At 44.9% G+C, this 18138-nt stretch overlaps 1 protein-coding gene across 4 annotated transcripts in view; it reads left to right on the top strand.

Moving 5' to 3' along the window:
* The window catches only part of GNB4 (G protein subunit beta 4), a 113370-nt gene that overhangs the window by 60886 nt on the left and 34346 nt on the right, over positions 1 to 18138 (top strand). Inside the window, exon 1 of one of the 4 annotated variants that reach the window (XM_059731174.1) lies at positions 3691 to 3788. The exons of the other annotated variants lie outside the window; for them this stretch is intronic. The gene's annotated coding sequence lies outside the window, so the exon portion shown is untranslated. Of the gene's footprint in view, positions 1 to 3690; positions 3789 to 18138 lie in introns of those variants that run through there. 4 annotated transcript variants of the gene reach the window in all.

The raw sequence follows: 18138 nt of genomic DNA, 5'->3' as shown, positions 1-18138 counted from the left end.
GTCCCGGGGTTGCCCCCTCCCCCCCCCCCCGTGCTTTGCTGCAGCAGACGTGGAGGAAACGTGCTTTCCTTGCCCCTTTGTGGGGTCTGTCTCCCCCAAACCGGCTGGGATAGAAACCCCCCCCCTTGAATCTGACCCCCCCCTTAGATAAATTGTCAGATACCTGAGTGGTGGGTGTTGGGTTTTTTTTAAGGTTTCTTGAGTGCAGACCTGGGGGGGGTCGCTGGTGGCACGCCCCGATCCCCAGCGACCTTTTGACACGCGCTCTCGCCCGGAGCCGTCTCGGGGCGTGGAAGTTTCTCGTGCTTCCTGCGATCGGTTCGTCGGAGCGATTTGCGTGCGATACGGTTTGGCTGAGGCTGTTTTGTCAGGCGACGCGTGTGGCTACGTGGTTGCCGTTTATTTTTTGGGGTGAGAAATGGATGGGGAAGGCAGAGGAAGAAAAGTTGTAGGCTTCGTATGTCTTCCATACGAGGCTGCTTGCGTGACAGTGTAATCCACGCTGAAATTAAGGTAGAGGTTGTTTAAAACTGCAAGCATCTCGAAACCTTTTCTCGATGATAATTTAATGTAGGCAGACAAAATGGTTACGCACCTTCGTGCAGTGAGACCGTGTAGCCTCTATCCTCGTCAGTGCACACCGAATGAGCACGTGCACTTCGGTTGCATTAGCAAATTATGAAACCTGAAATTGAGAGGCCACAATAGCTATATTGAAAAGTCTCTTCTGATATCACCAGAAGTGTCCATTATCCAATGCATACTGCCAGGTCTTCTTTGTAGCCCAGATTATAAAAACCAGCATGGGAGGAGTCTTGATTAATTATAGGTCATTAAATGTTAGGTAGTACAGTATTCATATACATTTACATTCTGCAAACTTGAGTTGGCTTCATGTCCCTTATTTGTACAGCTGTATCTGTTGTGGTACAGTAAGTGTCTAACAGCTCTAAGGAAAAAAATAGGGATTGGTATTTCACTTTTAAGACTGTAATTGGAAAATAAATATTTTTGGTCTGTGGAGGATTCTAGCTTGTGCAGGGATGTGGGAAAGAAGACTGTTTTAATAGATGTCTCAAAATTGTCACCCAAAATTTTAGAAATGAAACAGGAAATAATGTCCCCCCTTGGCCCCCCCCCCCCCCCCCCCCCCCAGTATGCAGTGTGTATTGTGTATTTTATTCGGCTACTAGCTCCTATGTCACAAGCCTGAATTAGGCCCATATGCACTGCTACGATAGTTTGTTGATTTGCTGCTTCTAATCTTCGGAGTCAGTTCAAGAAGCTTCATTAGATTGGTAAAAAATCCACTGTCTGGTGAGCTGACATGTGACACTTTACTGTGCAGTGTAAACGTTTTATATAGATGGGGACTGTGCAGAGCAGTTCTGCTTCAGAGCACTTTATCTTGTCTTTAAGACTGTCTGTGGGATGGTTAATGCCGTCCCTGTGTGACTATGTCTTTCTGTAAAGCATGAGTAGCACTATGGTAACTTTCAACAGAAAATGTTTCTTTTAAATCTCACCAGAAATGTGAGGGTCAGTCTGTCTGTCTGTCTGTCTCTTTTTTTTTTTTTGTCCTAGCACACCATGTTTGAATCTATTATTTCATCTCTTTTAGATACTTAGTTTGACTTATCTCTCTGTTCCGTGTTCTTATTCTTGCATGTGAAACTTCTATGTTTTGCAACTCAGTGTTTTGTAATAGGATTTAAGTGAGAGACGCTAAGTGGAGAACTAATCGAATGAGCGTGAAAACCTGAATGGCTGTTGTTCTGATGGCTGTCTTTGTGGTATCTGATGCTGGGGTAGAGTAGGGTGCCTTAGTGCTTTCTAGAGTAAATGAAATAACACTGCTGCCCCAAGGTGCAACTCCCCTTAAGAAAATCTTTGCTATAAGAACTGTCAAAATGTGACTTGAATGTAAACAATACAGTGCTCCGGGGCTGGGATCTTGCAGTGTGGGCTGGAGCCAGGGCAGAGCTGCAGTCCACTGCCTGCACACCCGGGGCAGTGGATCACGGCTCTGCCTGGCCTCCAGCCCATGCTGTCACCTTTGCCCCAGCCCTGGAGCAGCCCCCCACCCAGCTGCACACCCTGCCAGTGTCCACGGTTCAGGCAGGTCTCCGTGGAGATCCTGCCCCCTGCTATCACGGCCCCACCACTCCTTGGGTTTCTGTGGAGAACTGCCTGAGCAATGTGGGCAGGGGCTGTGGCGGAGTCCGGTCACCAGCTGGACCTGCCATTTTTGCTCACTGCTACTTTACAGACAGATGGCAATGTTATTGGAGAGGGGCAAGATTGGTTCCACTTTCCTGAAGAGGAATTCAGCTTTCAGATATTTAGGAAATGCTTGCATATATACAGCACATCTAATCTGGTCACTAAAATGTCTGAAATCTGCCACTGAATGAAATGCCTGAGCAAAGATGAACTGGGGAGGGAGGAGGAGTGCCTAAACTGGAAGAGTGAGTTTGGGAGCCGCTTCTACCATTGCTTTAAAAGTCCAGGTGTCCCTTTGATCTGTATGTGGCCACCTGCATGCAAAACATCCCGTTTCTGTACAGACAGAGGTGTGTGTATGCAGCCTTCTCCATCTCTCTTGGGATTCTCTTAGGAACCACACAAGAACAAGAGGTGGGCTTGGGAAGCATATATTAGTATCCCTTTCCCTTGGCCTATGACAACTCTGTACAGTTGCATGGGACAGTGGTACACTGGGAAGCTGTATTTCATTCCTTTGGACAGGCTCCCTGAGGAAGGACTCAGCCAGCATCGTGCAAATGGAGCCCTGCTTTTGGGTTTCCAGAACACGCTGGTTCCCTGGCTCTGCACAGTTGATTTTGGCCTCCTACGGGGTCTTTTGGTAACCATATAATCATGCTTTTGGGGAAGAGAACATCTTCCACTATAGAAACATTTGAGATTTGATTTTTGGGGGGGGAATCTTTTGGGCATTTATTTTGCATAGTCCTCCTTTTTGTGGTGTATGTTTAATCCCTGTGGGAGGAAACAAAATCAGGGGTTTAGTATGTAAACACTTTTGGGCGGACACTTGTTTTTTGTGAACTACAGGATTTACTCATGAGGATCTCTTGAATGTATATAACTAGGGATCTACTGAAATTGAGGAGGCAGGCGACCAATTTCACGGGCCAGTTGTGGGGCTGGCCACCATTTTCACCGGCTTACTGTGGCAGGGGGCCCTCCCATGCCTCTGATTGCCTGAAGGCCCCCAGTGGCCATACCCCTCACCACTGATTGGCCAAGACAGATGTTCCTGTGGCCCAACCTCTCACCCTTGGTTGGCTGAGAAGGCTGCATGATATGCAGCTCTGCCCCTTGCTGCTGACTGTCGAGATGGGCAGGGCCACATGATGGGCAGTCCTCTACCAATCAGCGGTGGGGTGGTGGTGGCCACCGTCTTGGCTTTGAGATCTGTGAGGCCATATCACAGTGACTGTGAGGCCCACTGGCTCCTACTGGGGAGCCTGCTTTTTATTTTTAGTAAGCCTTTTTTTTGTGTGCAGACAATCTCCAAATTCACTTTTTCTGTGAAATCGTGAATGAAATAGGTCCCTATATATAACACCTATTTCCTCTCCCAGTTGGCAGGACATTTGCAGTGCTCTATTTGTGCCAGATTTTGCTTTTTTATATTTTGGGCACCGTGACTGGCAATGTTCCCTGTAAGGAGCAGCGGTCCGTGAGTGCACCACTTCCGTCTGTGAGCACGCCACTTCAGTCCTGCCTCCCCCTTTCAGCGCGGCGTGGGACACTTACCGAAGGTAAGCTCGTCACTCCTCACCCAGGGCAGGCAGTGGGGCCTGGGGGCTGGTGCGGGCTCTGCCAACTCTGGGCAACTGCTTCATTCCCCCATATCGCCTCAGGGAGCGAGGAGGCACATGGTGTCAGGGCTGGGGAGTGGAGCGCTTCCCTGGAGCCCGTGGAGCAGTTCCCTGGAGCCAGCGGAGTCCACGCCAGCCCCAGCCTCCATCCCTGCCTTGTCTCACCTCGGGGAGGAGCCGCTGCCTGCCCTGAGTGAGGCTCTGCTGGCTCCGGGGAACTGTACCGTGGGCTCCGTCAGCTCCGGGAAAGTGCTCCACTCCCTGGCCCTGATGCCACGTGCCTCCTCGCTCCCCAAGGTGATGCGGGGGAGCGGAGCAGTTCCCCGGAGCTGGCGGAGCCTACGCCAGGCCCCCACCCCAACCTTGCCTTGGAGCTTACCTTCAGCTCCTCTCCCGGTGCATGGCCTTGAAAAGTTGGTGCATGGCCAGACTTTTAGTTGTGCGTGGCCGTGCACGCGCACACCTTAGAGGGAACCTTGGTGACTGGTAAGTGAGAGGGCTGTTTACATAATTTTTAAAATCAGGTTTGACAAATGCTTGCCCAGGATGGTTTGGATAGGGATGTTCCTGCCTTAGATGACTAGATGACCTCCTGAGGTGTCTCTTCTAGCCCTGCTTTTATATGGTTCTGCTATCTCAACTGGAAAGTATCTTTTACAAAGTAGAAATTAAGTCCAGAAGATATTGTATTAGCGCAGGGCATTTGTTCACTACTAGGACAGATCCCAGCGTGATGTTACTTATGATTTAATTGTCTGAAGGTTTGACTTCTTTAATGTGCTTCCTGAGACTGAAGCTATAGTGTGACAGTGAGGGTTAGCTAGCTTAGAGTCAGTGGTCTATCTTTTAGGTAAGAATGTCTTCAGAGAATGTATCTTGGAGTGAAACTGAGTGCTGATCATCATTCATAAATCATAAAGTTGTCACTGGTCTAGGCCCAACTATTTAGACAGACCCTATTCTATGACCTGATTTGATATGCGCATTGAGACTCTTTGATGGTCAGTCTTCTGCCTGAAATCTAAGGTCATTGGTAAAATGCTTTCTTTGAGGGGCCACCCGTCAAAGCACAAACTTTAATGGTTCTGAGTAAAGTGCATAACTTATTCGGGCTCTCTAGTTGTAAATTTGGGATAACAGCAGTCACCTGGCTGCTAATTACCTTGGTTCCTAGCCTCAGAAGAAGTAAATAATTGAATGCAAGAGAGGGGTTGTGAGGGAAGAAGAGGAGGGAATCTGTAGGCTCCTGTGTTCTTAAAACTTCTCTACTTTTGACTTATTACTGATAGGCACTTTATTTATAAAAGAACTAGAGGTGCACCGATATAATGATCTATGTTGGCCAATAATGCCACTGATAAATGCCGTGTGCATGCATGCAGCTACGAATGCAGCCTGGCTGCTTGGAGAACAGTGTCCGTCTGGTAAGTCTGTAGAGGGGAAGAGCTGTGGGGGAGAGAAGGGACTGAGAGGGAGGGGAGGCAGATGGAGGCCCCCCATGGTGAGGGAGGGAGGGAGTGGGGGCGGGGCATGGGGTGGAGCCGAGCCGCAGTGGGGGTAGCGGCTCCTGTTGCTGCACGCAACCCCAGGGGAGGCATGGGGGACATGTCCCCCAGATTTGAGCACAGGGTGAGGGTGGGCTTCCTGCGGTGAGCTCAGGGTTGGGGACTAAGCTGGCCTGTTCCCAGCAGGAGGCTGTGCATGGGATGGGCAAGGGCAGGGTGTGTGGCAGTGGTTTTGGGAAGGGGGGCTACAGTGAATTTTGGTGTGGCTGCAGCCCCCCATAGTCCTGCCACCCAGTGCCACTGCCACCTGCCCTGAGTACAACCCTGGCTCTGGGAAGAGGCCAGTGCAGCCCCTGAGTCTGCAGCAGGAAGCCCGCCCTCGCCTTGCGCATAAATCCGGGGGGGGGGCATGCCCCCCGTGCCCCCCTTGGGGGCGCACACAGTGGAGGGAACTGCTGCTGCCTGCGATCCTCCCCCAGCTGGGCTGCCCCTGCCCCAATCTCACTACCTCCCTCATCATGGGGGGTCATTGATCTGCTGCCCCCCTTCCCCCCCCCCCCCCCCCCCCCCCCGACTTACTGGCCAGGCGCTCTCCAAACTGCCTAGTTGCTTATCAGCAATCAGATTCGTATCGGCCAATATGGGTGGTTAATAATTAGCCATTGGTATTGGCCAAAAAAATCTTTATTGGTGCACCCCTAAAAAGGACATAACCTTGTTGTAGAGTAGATATTGTAGATTATACCTTTTGAAAAAATAGAAGTTCAGGATTCATCTGTGCTATCTTACACACATCAGGAAATAATCCTGTGACACTGTAATCACTATTTACATCATGATTTAGAAAATAAGATGCGGCTATTGCTGAGAATCTAAATGATTTTTTGCCATGGTTTTTCACAGGTTATTGGAAAATGCATATATCATGGTGTGTATGTCAGAAGTGCAAAAGAAAGTGAGCATTTTATGGACACTTTCAATATGTCATCGAGGCATGTTGCATTCATCTAAGAACTGTAAGGCAGCTGGAGAACACATTCTTGAACGATCCCCAAACCTTTACCCTCTCTGCCATATACCCAGAAAATCTTGGTTCTTAAATTTTTCTCAGATACCGTAGCAGTGTAGGATATATGAATGCCTAGGTAGTAGTTAAAGGCTTAATACTATAGTTTGAAAAAACTAATTGTCCAGAATGAATAAAATTTTGCCCAATGCTCTAGAGTGAATTGATTGATTAAAATAAGTAACTTCAATCAGCAAGTAGGAAATGTTGACTTAAATCTTTGATTATTATCTCGTTTTGCATTTGTAATTTTTAGCTGTTTTTTCTTAAAGATGGGTTGCTCCACAGTGATGTAATTAAGTAAGTGTATCACTTTGGTTAGAAAAAAAGAAATAGCTATGCAGTTGAGTAAGTAGATTAATATATATTTATTCAGACTTCATTTTTTAAAATTTATTTTGTTAGAAAATGGTCAGTGACACATTTTGTGTTTGGATGAGAATTGGAATTCAGTTAAAAGGTACAAACTCCATATTAATTGCTTTGATTAGCTAAATAAAGCTATATTTTAAACCTGCTAGATACAAAAGGAAAAGTAAGCTTATTCAAGTGCGTTTTGCACTTATAATTGATTTTTTTTAACAAAGATAGTAGTATTATGGTAGTTGGTGAATTTACTTCCCCCCCCTCCCCCCGTGTTACTGTGTCCTTTAAGATTTGATTTAATCTTCTTACACCTAGGTTTTATTTATAGTTTTGAAGAGGAAAGCTTTTTTCCACTTGTAGTCAGATTCTCAATCTAGAGTGAATTGCAAGTCATTGAATTGGAGTAGTTAAATAAACTAAAATAAAGAGAATGCTCTTTCTGGGTCTGCAGAGAGGCTACTGCTAACATAAACTGGTTTAGCAGTTCAGTACATTCTTATTCCGAGAGCTTAGCTAGTTCAGTTTAAACCTTTGAAAGCAAACATGTATCACCCAAATATACAAACAGGGTGGATAAAAATCAGTATTTTAAAACAAAGGATTTTAAAAATTTAAATCAGATTTTTTTATTTAATTGTATGTTTAACCATTTTTGTTAAGATGCTTTTTATAAAAAAATAAATCTGTATAGAAATAGTTTTAATTTAAGATATGTTAACTCTAAAAGATACCATCATGGAACAGGGACTATAACTTCTAATTGTATACTATTTGAGACAATATATTCATGTAATTTTTTAAGAAAAAAATTGTAAACAACAGGCCCTGGACTATATTAGGAGCCCAATCTTATGGGGTTCCCAGAGGCTCCTCTATAGATTAGTAAAGATTAAAGAAAACAACTCTACCCAATGGGACTCGGGGCTCAGTCTAAAAGATCCTATTAAGCTACCTCTGTGATGCTGAGTTTCAGTTCTGAAACTGTGGATTTGCGTCTCCAGAGATAACAAACATCCTTGTTAACAGCAGTATATGGAGATGAGAGATAACAGACCTGATTACCTACCCATTAGCCCTGTTGTCTCTCTGCAAGTTTGTGTACACAGAGGCAAGCCCTTAACACTCTCTAAAAGTGCAAAGTTTCAAGAAGTTAAATGAATGGAGGATATCAAACAACAAGAATGCACTTTTTTGTAGAAAACAATGATTAAATTGAGACTTTCTGACTAGTGATTTAAATCAAAACCACCCTGTATACAAATATATAAATTAAATTAAAATTGACCAAGTTCAGGCCTTAAAGTAGGTTGTTACAACTTCAGATTTAATTTAAACAGATTTATCTTTAAAAGGAAAAATGTTTGTTTCCAAGTTAACACTGGATTTTATTTTTAACTAGCCTGTAATACTCTGTTGGAATAGGAACCACCGCTTCCTTCCTTCCATGTGTGTGTGTAGGCAGATCTGTTGCTTGCTTTATTTCCCAATCATTCCTGCACCTAATAACATGAGAGGATGTAGGAAGCAAAGCAGCTTCTGAGCTACTCATGCTTTCAGGGTGGGATAGGAGAGTGGAGCATCAAGCATATCTGTCCTTTTGCTGAGTGAGAGAAAAAGAGTAGGAAAAAAAGTGGTGCTGGTGCAGGTTCTGCTTTGGAGAGAGGATGAGAAAATATTAGAGAAGCTGGAGACCTTAGCATTTTTCCTGATGGTGAGAGTCAAGATGCATGTGATGAACAGTTGCTGGGAGTTTCAGTGTAGTGTTCCCCAGAGACCTGCGAGGAGTCAGGAGCTATGCTTCAGGTGGGCAAATTTTATATTATGTGAGGGACAGAATCATCCTAGAATAGTGGGATCTGGCCTGCTAAAGGATTTTATTTGACTTGCGGTATGTCCCTTGGCTCTGCCCAGTCCATACACAGGGAGCAGCCCAGGCTGTAGCATGTGCAGCTTGTCCCACTGTCCCCACGTCCACAGGGGGGCTGGAGTGACACAGTCAGACTCGGCTTCCCAGCAGCTGCAGTGGGGGCAGCTCCTTCTGGCTGCTGCTGCTGGACCGGGACCTGCTGCCCAGGCACCCTGGTCCATTTTGTCCCATACCCACTGGTGGGGGCTGCAGGATGGAGCTGCCAGGGTCTCCATGGAGACCGGCCTGGGACCCATGCTGGCTTGCTCAGCCAGGTGGATGGGCTGGGGCTGTGGATGGGGGCCAGGATCTTGGGGCGGTGACAGTGCTGGGCCAGAGTCTGGGACAGAGCCGCAATCCACTCCCCACATTGTGGCTCTGCCCCGGCCCCGTGCTGTCACTGACCCAAGACCCCAGCCCCTGGCCACCCACCCCACTCCTGGACACTGCTGCTGGGCCCTACTCCCCACGCACCCGCAGCTCCATCCCATCCGCCCAGCCAAGCACACCCTGCCTGCCACATTCCCAGGCCAGCCTTCATGGAGACCCAGTGGTATCATTTCATGAGATACCTGTCTAGTGCCCCCCGGTGGTGGGTGTGGGGTGGATGGGCCCAGGCTGGATAGAATCAGTCAATTGCCCTGGCCCCCACTTGCTGCTATACTGGATCCACCCTCCAGCCCAAATAATTGCCCACCTACAACATACTGTCAAGGAATTTTTTTCCTAAGCCCCTTTGGTGAAAAGCAACTGAGGCATAGAGGCGAAACATGTTCCAAGGTTACATTAGAAATATTTGACAGAATTAAAAAAAAAAAAAAATCCTGATTAGCTGAGTCTCAAACGGGTGCCTCAACTACAAGACCATTCTCCCTGTTACTTTTTTATGCAAGAAATGTAACTGTAGTCTCTCAAGGTTTCTGGTGTAACTGTTAGCTCAGGAAAAATAGCTGAGGGGAAATTGTAGTAGTGCACAATTTTAAGAAAATCAAGCTACTCTTTAAATTGGAAATGTAGAGATATGAGACTAGAATAAATAAAACATGCCTGCTCTTTCTTTTTGCTAGATGCCTAGTGACCAAAGGAAGAGAAGGTAAAATGACACGGGTTACCATAAAGTTCTAGCGGGAATGACTTGTGGGACGTTGCAGACTCAGTCATTTGGAAGGGTGTTGTCCCTAGAGCTTGTTTACAAGTTAATTTTTCATAGTAGTATTTGGCTAGTAATTCTCTGACAGACTTGAAGTTCAGGTCTCCTCCGGGTGATGAAAAGTAAAAAGCAACATTCTGCCGCTAACCTTCCTGACTTAAGAAGAGGGCAGAGATCTTGTTGCTCTCTCCCCTCTTTTGGAACTTCTTGGATGATGCAAGAAGGCGAGGAGGAAAGCTATCACTACTGTTCCTTCCCTTCCCAGCCTCTGTGTTTTGGTCTTTCTCCCTTGAGAATAATTCCATTGCCTGCCTTTGCTGTTGCTCCATTTTTCTTTCAAGCAGCAATGTGAAATTAAACATCTGCAGAAAATGATGGCTTAAGTTCCCATGCTCGCTAGAGACAGCCTCCTACTTGTGTGTGGGTGAATGGATTTTTCAAGTCCTTACATAGAGACATAACTAGACCAAGAACAGTGAGTAACTATCTGAATCTAAACACGACATAGTTAACTTTCTTTTTAGCAATCCCCAGCCTATAAACCATAACCAGTGCCAAGTTATATGTCGCATTACATGAGAGGAAAAATGGTAGTGCTCATAGAGACTTAAGCCCATCTCTGCACTAATCTCTTTCTGCCGCCCCCCTCCCTGCCCCCCCCCAGTTATTTATTTTTTTTTTTTGTGGTACCATTGATTAAGTTCTGTCAGTGGAGAAGAAAAACTAGTGTAAACTGGATGCAGAATGCGCTAACCACTGGGGTTTGCTCTGAACATGGTTTGATGACACAGGTTGAAAGGATACTGATGTACTCTAATTTGGATTAAAGTCTTACAGCCCTTCATACCAGCTTTCCTGTTCAGAAATTTTTAATTGGTGGGCGGGTTGCTTCCTTATAAAGATGAACTTACAGCAACATTTCCAACAATATTTTTAAGCTGTCCAGCTCAAAGTTTGTGATGTATTATTTTTCTTTTGAGTTCTTTATGAGAGCTTTTACTGTCTCACTAATCTGGATATTTTCCTGTAGATGTGCTAAATGAGACACAGATGTCCATTTAATTTCCCATATCTGGATGGTGCACAGGGTGGGCTCAAAAACAACTTTAGATTTTTTCTTCATGGCCTCTTCAGACGATAGAGAAGGGCTGAGTTGCTCATCTTCTCATTTTAAATATTGAAGGTTGAGAATCGGTTTATGACCCTCGCCTTATAATGTGCATGCTGCAGGATCAGTGTGTGGAGCTCCTGATGCTGAGTCCTTCTTGGGTATTTTGTTTCCAGCTGAAACCTAGACTCTTTGGGAAGCAGTTGCTCCAGTATGCCTGCTCCTTCTGGATACAGTTTGTTTAAACAAGCTTCAAGCCTCAATCCACCTAACACTGATTAAAATGACCAGGAAAACTGCATCCTTTAAAATAAAATGTGGGTCTCAGTTTTACCAAAAAGATGGGTGGTGGAATAATGAGAGGGGAAGCTGCTGCTACTGCTTGCAGGTAGTTGAAAGTGTAGGAATATTGCTCTGTGTCCTGCATCCCTGAAATCATGAAAATTCAAAATCCAAGGTGTGTGAGTGAGGACACAATTACTTCTTCTCCATGGTGCTTTTCCCCAGAGTTTAGTAAAACTGGGAGATCCCATCTGCTGGAGAAGTTCAAGAGCTGAACACAAAATGGGGGATGTGTCATTAAAGATCTTTCTTCATGGTCAGTAGTAGTCCATTACAGTGTTTGGGCAAGAGCAGCAATAAACCAAGTGCTTTTTTTTTTTCTTTCTTTTTAGCTACTGATAGATGTGCCAAACCACAACTTATCTTTTTATTTAATAATAATCCAAGAATTTTAAACGTATCCCCAGAAACTCAACAGAAACTCTTTCATGATGGGTTGTAGGCGGAGGTGATAATTCTTCCAAAGGTGCAAATGGAAAGTCCAGGGATCAAATCGCTGATTTGATCAAGCAGCTTAACAATACTGCCAACTCCTGCTGTTTTATTGAGTACCAAATTGTTTTTGGTGTGTATATAGACCCTAAATACTGGAATTGAGAAGTTAAATGAGAATCTTATCCCTTTGCCCTCTCCTCACCCCTCCCCACATCCAAATGGTTGTGAAGAAAAGAAAAATAAAATGAATATTCCTCAAAGGCTCAAACCATGAAAGGCCAATAAAGGAATCCAAAATTTATTATTTTAAACCTTTCTCTCCCCTCCCCCCCACTTCCCTGACTCATTATTTTTCAAACACTTGAGGTTGGTAGTACTGTATTAATTTCCAGCTATGAATCAGTCTGCCATTTGTCTCAACCCATTCTGATGCCATTTGGAAATTAGATTTGCACAAAACACCATTCAGAATACTGCTTGTGATATATTTTTGAAGGCTGAGGTTGAAAGAGAAATACACTTACTGTGCTCACCTATAGAGAGCTGTCAGATTGTTTAAATGTCATGGAAATATGCTTATTTGTAAACCAAAAATGTGAATTTTGAGACATGTCAATATTTAGAGTTAATTATTTATATCAGTATTGCATGATGATATCGTGATTCATGAGTGTGTAAATTTTTATAGTTTTCCGGTTTAACATGAATTCTTTCATTAATCTGAATCTAGCTAAAATTGATCAGGATGTTTTCAAGGATACAATTTTTTTTTCTATTGTAGAAATATGAAATACAGCACATCACTGACAGCCTATCAAACTGGGACCAACCCTTGTAACTGAAAATGTGGTTCATCTGTAGCTATGGGATTTCTGCCTGCTCCTTTAGCAATGCAGGTGTAGTCAAACTGTTCCAACTTTAACCCTATTTCATTCAGAGTTTAATTTACAGCAGTCTAGCTCTGCAGGACCTTGCAGAGGTACTAGTTGCAATTTAACAGCTGATTCCTAACTTTTGAAGTGGCTCATGAGCAGGAATCCTGCTTTTCTCTGGTAAAAAAAGAATCATAAATTTATCTGAAAAAACCCCAACCTCATGTTTTTTTTGCAATTAAAATGAAACACCACTTATATAGGTATCAGTTGAACACAATGTTTTGTTTGATATATTTTCAATTTTAAAGCAATTTGGAAGCCTACAAGTGCTTCTGTTATTAAAATAAAATAAATTCTAAATACCTGTATATTTTGGTGTTTTGGGTTTTTGTTTTTTTATCTTGGAAAATCAGATCTCCCTATGCCACCTTTGCTCACCATGACACGGGTCCAGTTGTGGTTGACCCTCTCCCCCTCCCCTCCCCTTGCTTTGTGGCATTGAGCAGCCCTGATATGCTGGTGCCCTGCCCCTGCCCATGCTGATACCCCTCACTCCCAAGCCACAGCTTCCCTTCCTTCTCCAAACCCTGCTGGTACCCTTCATTCCTGACCCACAACCCCTTGGCCCTGCCTGCCCAACCCACAGTCCCCCTCCTTCCCCTACCCCATGGCCATTCTGGTGCCCCTCGCTCCCAACCTGGAGCCTCCCAAGCCCTGCTAGTGCCCCTCACTCCCAACACACATCCCCCCAGCCTTACTGGTGTCCCTTATTCCCAGCCCACAGCCCCTTGACCCTGCCAGTGCCCATCACCCCCCGAGTCCTGCTGGTACCCCTCACTTATAACCCGTAGCCCCCTGCCTCCCCAAGCCCTGTCTCCAGCTGCCAGGAGGAGGCCCCCAGCTGCTAGGGCTACTGGACCAGGGATCAGGGCCTGAGCCCCAGCTACTGCCTGTGGGCAGTGGTGGCTGCTGTGTCTAGAACGGAGTGTGGAGCCCAGCTCTCCCTCACCCACGGGTGGCACAGCTGGAGTAGAGCCTATGGGAGGAGGGGGTGGGGAAAGATGCTGGCTGCCCTGCTGCCCTCCCCTGGGGGGTTCTGCAGCCCACCAGGCAGGACCTGCTTTCATTCATATGTGTGTAACTGGTACTGCTGGGCTGTGCTATAGTGCCCTTTGTTAGAATGTTACTGCTGTTGATAGTTGTAATTCCAGAAGTGGCATATATTCAAATAAGCTGTCATTTCAGGTGTGGCAGGGCAGAGCAAAGTGGGGAAGGTTGGAACTCTGCCAGCCTGCAAAGGGAAACCCACAGTTTTCCACATTTTTCTCCTTAAAAAGGAAAAAAAATATGTTTTTTTCCAGGGCAAACAGAAAACCTGGATGCCTGCTCATGAGTTATGGAGATCAGATGCACAGTTACTGTAGAAAGATGAGAGTGGACTCTAGCACAAAATTAAATGCAGACTTTCAAGTAGATATTAAACAGGTCTTCAATTCTGAAATTCATTTTTAAAAGTGACATTTCTCAAGACTCCCAAACTGCTTGTAGTCCACTCTGGCTATATCTTTACCAGTGGTTTTCAATAGGAGTGCACTGGTAAAGATGTTCTTGGCTGATACTGATGGCCAGTTATTAACCAGCCATATCAGCCTGTACAGATCCAATAGCCGATATGTAGCCAGGAAGCTGGTGGGGGGGGGGGGTAAGGTGCATGGGGGGCCAGATAGAGTCCCCCATGGTGAGGGAGGGAGTGGGGCAGGAGCAGGTGTTGCCCAGCCAGGGCAGTGAATGTGACCCTAGTACGGAGTTTCTGCCCCACTCCCTCCCTCACTGTGGTAGTCTCGATCTGTGCTCCCACCCTCCAGACTTATCGACTGGATACTGCTTTTCAAGTTGACTGGCTGCATTCCATGCTGCCTGTATAATGTGGCTGTGTGCATGCATGCAACATTTATTGGTGATGTTATTGGTGACACTGGCCAGAAAAGCTGATTGCCGATAATGTTAATTTTCTTTTTACTGGTGCCGATCCGATACGCCACTGATCTATTGGTGCACCTCTAGTTTTCAAACCTTCTAAAGTCATGGAACCCCTTCATATCACTTCTTCTGCCATGGACCCCCTTAAAGACTGATGCAGAGCCAGGTATCTTGGGCCCATGATCGTGGTGCGTTGTCTCCTGGCCTGCTCTGCCATTACCCTCCATCTCTGTGGAACCCTTGATGATCTACCGGGAGCCCCAGGGTTCTGAGGAGCAGGATAGAAACCGCTGATCTGTACCGTCTCCCTGAGGATCTTACCAGTTCAAGGGCTGAGAAACAAGTTGCATTCCTGAGCCTAGCAATTAGGCAGAGTAAATGGATTTTGTGCAAATGGCTTAGCAGCTCTCAGGCACGTGCTCGGGGCTTCTCCAACCTATCTAATCAGCCTAATTGTCAGGCTCAGGCACTGGCAGAGTAGAAGCAAATGAGTGGGACTTATTTACTTAAAATGGTCCTGGGTATGAATAGAGAGAACGTAGTCAGGGCCTCTCTCTTCCTCATCAGGAACAGAAAGTTAAATTTGTCTGCCTCTTAGCCATTCAGATATGTTAGTGTTGAAAAGCAACCTACATGCGTTTATTTGATTTGTCCTTTTCATATCATTTAATAAGACACACAAATATTGTATATGGATCCTCTTAATAAAGCCTCTTGTCCTCAGTTTAGGATGCAGATTACAGAAGAGGGTCCCAGTTAGCAGCACTACTTAATTTCTTTTCCCAGCCCCATCATATGATAGAGTGACTCATCATTTCAGAAGGCTAAGAGAGACTGAGACGTGTTCTGGATTTCTAGTAATGGAATACATGACTATTTCAAAATGCAAGTTTCAAACTTAGGTTTAACTCCCTTGTCTCAGGCTGTGGCTGAAGAACTTCTGACTCATGTGTTTATAGCAGTGAATCTTATTCTGTTGACCTTTTTATGTATAAATACAGTTTAGTTAAGTTTAAGTTACAGATATTTGGAATAGGATTCTGGTTATCTTGATACTTCACTGTAACATTTGTAATAAGCTGGAACACTTATTATCTGGGTCTTAGAGTTGAATTCTTAACTTTTATCTCAGTGAGAAAATTGGATTAATATAACCAACTGTGTCAATTTAAACTGAATGTTGGAGAGGTGCAAATCCCTTTCCTTTTTGGATTTAAGAATGATTCTTTTGAGTGTGTTCACTTTAATTCCAACCTGTTCTAATTCGAGTTAAAAGCGGAAAATGCAGCGTTATTCACACGGCATTTGCAGTGATTTAACTAAAGTGATTTAAATTCATATTTTGGGTTAAACTTTGTAACTCTGTGAGATAAATAAGTCTTTGGGCAAAACAAAATGAATTGGTAAATGTGATTTCAGTTGAGGTACTATATATCGTTCAGTCTTTCAGCATATTTTGTTGGAACCAGCTCCCTTTCTTCCTCTCCTCTCTTCCTTTTCAGGCTGTAAATGGGCATTCTTCTGTCCCCTAACCAAATAGTAATTACATCTCTATTTTAGATGTTTGTTTCACCTGTATTTTTATGCATTTCAAAATACAAATGTTACAAAACAATCAGTTCTTCCTTCTTGATCTTTCATGCAAAATATGTGTAAAATAATGTGTTACAAGCTTAAGGAAGTTTTAAATAAATTTCCATTTAGTCAAATGACAGCTATACCCAGAGAGTTAATACTGGAATACAGGTTCCTGGTTTTTATTTATTTTTTTTAGTGAGTTTCCTGGTGCTTCAAACTAACAGATGACAGTATTGTACATAGTTCCTTTGTATATAAATGCAACCTTTATTTTCGAGACTACCGCCAGTACCATTTTGGAGCATAGTGTAGTATCTTGCTTTTGAGGTATTTTGCTACTTTATTTAGTTCAGTTATTTAGTACTTCACCTTCAAGAAGCTCCATTGTGTTTTACATACTGTTCATTCACCTTTTATAAAAGATGCAGTGCTGCCTAAGAAATCTGTATTTTATAATGCCAGAAGAGGACAGATTGGATGCCATCTGAGTGCTTATTTTGTTTAATCAGAAGTAATACGTGGAGGAACTGTATACTTTTGACTGGGCGCATCTACACGAGACACTGTGTAGTAGCCTGATACTATTGCTCAGTAGCGCTTTGCGAAGCTTCAGTCCCTGATTCGGTTCGGCAGAGATTCGGCCTGATTTGGTGGCTGAATCTGAATCGAATTGGAGGACCCTTTAATCTCTCCAGATTGATTCAGAACCCTCCAAATCGATTTGGACTGATTCGGATGTAGATACAGCTTTAAATGATTTTTCTACATGCCTCTAGGTAACGGGCTCTGACCGCTGAGGTGGTGGGGCAGATGCAGCGTCCCACGAAAGCATAGGGGGCTCCACAGCACGCTCGGCAACAGTCCCGGAAGTGGACCAGAAGCACTTCCGGTCCGCTTCATAGTCCACTGAGGAATGTGCTGGGAGGGGCCCCCAGCACCCCCCCCCCCCAGCTCAGTGACTGGTGCCTCCTGGGTCTGGGGGGGGGCACCTGGGGTCCCCCTGCGGCCGATTGCTGAGCTGGGGGGCATGGGGCAGGGGGGGAGGTGCCCCTGGCGCACTCCCTGGCAGACCTGGAAATGGACCAGAAATACTTCCGGTCTGCTTCTGGGTTCACTGCCAAGCATGCTGGAGATCCCCTCATGCCCCTGTGGGACGCTCCATGTGCCCCACCACTGCAGCGATCGTGAGCTGCGTTGCTACCTCAAGGTTTGTAGAAAAAACTTTTAAAGCTGTGCCTGAGTTCGAATTGCTGATTCACTGAATCAGCATTGAAGATTCAGATTCGGCTGAGTCAAATCGGGGACAGCGATCCGAATCAACGGATCGAATCGCTGTCCCCTATTCCGGCCGAATCTGAATTGAATAAGGCCTGTTTTGCATAGCGCTATTGTGGAGTAGTGCCGCATAGCAAAAACTGTGCTGAGACGGTACTGCACAGTAGTGTCACTTAAAAGGTGTTCGCTAGCACTACTGCTCAGTAACTCTGGTTACTGTGCATTTATTTAGTACTTGCTTATACAAGTACTAAATAAATGTGCAGTAACCACTGCGCAGTAGCATCTTGTGTAGATGTGCCCAGTGTGTTTGCATAAATAGAGGGAGCTGGAACCAGAACTTGACTTTGGGTTTGTTTGGGGTTTTTTTGCTATTATGGAAATACCAACTGATTTTATAATGATGATTTTTTTTTGGTGAGCTTTGAAGATCTTTATTGTCATCTCTGTAAAAAAAAAAAAAAACAACTTCTGAAAACAGCCCCCTCCACTGCCTAATCTGGGAGAGCGCCTGACAGCTCTTATTGGTTCTAAGTTTCACCAAAAAGGTACTTTTTCATGTTGTAAACATAACAAAATCATTGTTTGTACTGAAGGCGGTAGTCTTAATCACCTTTAGATAATCAATAGTATGTAAGAAGGCAAGTGTTTATATCCCTTTGTTTTGTATGAGATGGTACAGCTGCATACTAAATGTCACAGCT

Source organism: Alligator mississippiensis, chromosome 7 (assembly GCF_030867095.1).
Source record: "Alligator mississippiensis isolate rAllMis1 chromosome 7, rAllMis1, whole genome shotgun sequence".
Lineage (NCBI taxonomy): Eukaryota > Metazoa > Chordata > Crocodylia > Alligatoridae > Alligator > Alligator mississippiensis.
This window is presented reverse-complemented; position numbering and strand designations above follow the sequence as displayed.